Below are 2,703 nucleotides of genomic sequence, written 5' to 3'. Positions count from 1 at the left end.
CTAACGTTCCAATGCTTACATGTACTTGCCTATTATCACAAACAAGGTGTCAGTAACATGCACAAAAATTCACCAAACTTGGCAGCGGGTGGACCAGGAGAGTCGCACTCGCCAGGGCGTCCTTAGTTTGTTGAAAAGCCTGTTAAGTGATGTCTTTTATTCGTGTGAGCTTTTTTCATGCGCCACATAGAGCTCACAATGCACATCTGTCTCTTGCATAAAAAGAAAATTAAAAATTAATAATATAATTTTAAAAATAAAGTCAGAAAAAACAACAACAAGACTGAAATAATTGCGGAGACACAAGTTGGCTGACAGGGAAGCACGTCCCGTTCTGCTTCTTATATTTATGTCTTATTTTCCCCGGCAATCTTACCCCAACATTATGAATCGACTGAAGCCTTTTTTTCGGGTGCTTTCAGACAAATCTTAGCCGCAACGTCATCAAAGCACTGCAGTGACATTCTGAAGGAAAAATATTGGGGGAAATGTACTTTTTTTTTTCGTGGCTTTTAGTGATTTTGCGTGAAATTAAAGAACTAAGTAAATTGTTTGAAGTCCTTCTGAAAATGTCTGCTCGACACTCCACAGTTATGTAACAGTGGGGCTAATATGCAGCCTAACCACTCGCTCACACGTGTTTCTACGCCCCAGCCGGGGGAAATGTCTAACTAGTTTGTAAACACCGAGCTTGTCACGTGTTAGCAATGTTAGCTTAGCATTAGCAAGTGCGCGCATGACAGCTGTTTTCATTAAAGCTAGTAGTGCTATTTTTGGAATTTATTTATATTTTTTAAGCCATTATCTATGGTAATCAGAACAGAGGTGGAAAAAAAAGGAAACCGTGTCTCATGAAGGCAACCGGAAGCAACTGTTATCTTCACCCCCCAAGCGTAATTTTGAATAAGCTTTACAACTAGACCGTTTCCAGCATAAAATTCTAAATTGTTGGATTCTTACTTTAGTTTTTAATTTCCTGTTTGCATTCTGCTTGTTATTGTGCAAAAATAAGCCCTGGTGGCGTTCAAAAGACAACCTGTGACTGAATCTGAATAAATTTTCTAAAACTTTCTTCCACCAGGCATAGCCACCACTCCTCAGCATGTTACATATAAGGTGACGTTTGCAACAGTCCTGCCACGGACGACACGCATATTGAAAGTACCAAGCAATAACAAAGGAAACACGGTCAAGAGAGCATTACCAGTTGCCAGGATGGCGAAGCCGTGTAAGGCGTTGAGCTCTGTTAGCCACGACTCCGTGAACACTAGCAAACTAGCCAGATGAAGCCTTTAGGATCAGGGTGCAAAAGAATGACCCCTGTAAACATGCAAAAAAGGGCAAAAGTCGGACTTTCAAAAATTCATAACTCACTTCCTGTTCATATTAGACGTTTAAAATATCAAATTTCTCGCCATGCCCGATGAGACTGCCAAGTTTGGTGAGTTTTTGTGCATGTTTCGGGGGTCAAAAATGCAATCGAACAATCGGAAAAATAATAATAATAATAATTTTCATGATTGCCAATCGGTCAGTGGTTATGTGTGTGCTGCGGTGCCGGCCAACGCTCAGAGGTCGACCCGCAGGCCGAAGGAACCGTCCACCCGAACACCCCGGCGCGAGCACGTCTTCACCCGTTGAGCAGGCCCGCTCCGCTGCTGAAGAACGCCATCCTGTCCGAGTCCAAGGGAAATTTGAGTTGCTGTCCTACTGATGAGAAACCAGTTTTTAGAACACCTTAGGTGTTGACAAACTGGTCCACTCTGTCTGAGGTGGGATTCGAACCCACGCCTCCTGGGGAGACTGCGACCTGAACGCAACGCCTTAGACCGCTCAGTGGTAGCGCCACCAACTGGTTAAAACAAAAACTTCCATACAGACTTATAGAATCTTGCGCCTTGTGGTCTGGGAGCCTGGCGCTGTGATTATTGAGCAAATGACACAATGGTCGCAGTCTCCCCAGGAGGCGTGGGTTCGAATCCCGCCTCAGACAGAGCCCATTGAAAGTACCAAGCAAGAACAAGCCAGGATGGCGGAGCGGTCTAAGGCGTTGCGTTCAGGTCGCAGTCTCCCCAGGAGGCGTGGGTTCGCCACCAACTGGTTAAAACAAATACAAATTATTTACGTTGATTTTTTTCTCCGGGCAGGTTAACAAAATCTACCTTACATTTGCTCGGATGAGTGTTTAGGCCTTGAGGATGTCACAATTCCAATGGTGTTTGACTCCGTCCCTCCAGGCGACTAACGATCCCATGTTCCCCGTCAATGGGATGGAGGCCGTGCTCGCCTCCAACGCTTAATGGGAAAGGAGCGGCGTCAATTGCTCCGCCATTACGACGGTAATTGAGAGGCAGCATGGTGGCTGACACTTTTACTTGTCGGCTGGGGAATAAAAAAATGTTTTAATAATTTTTTTTTTTTGTTATAACATGAATTTCACCCTCTCTCTCTCTACCCGTATATATATATATATATATATATATACCTCGGCGACTGCTCCGATGACTCTAGCCAGTTCTCAACATGGACAGAACTGGTCAAAGCTACTGTGCACTCCCGTCATGGGGCGGTATTCTCCATACCTGCTTTCTTTTCCAAACATTAGAATCTGACTCAGCACGATTAAGTCAGGTATGACTCTCGCGCCGTCGGTCCACGTCGCGCCATCGGTCCACGTCGCGCCGCGCTATTACGCAGTAATGA

This window comes from Idiotropiscis lumnitzeri, chromosome 22, assembly GCF_059441095.1.
Source record: "Idiotropiscis lumnitzeri isolate Australia: NSW breed Sydney's pygmy pipehorse chromosome 22, RoL_Ilum_1.0, whole genome shotgun sequence".
Classification (NCBI taxonomy): Eukaryota; Metazoa; Chordata; class Actinopteri; order Syngnathiformes; family Syngnathidae; genus Idiotropiscis; species Idiotropiscis lumnitzeri.
This window is presented reverse-complemented; position numbering follows the sequence as displayed.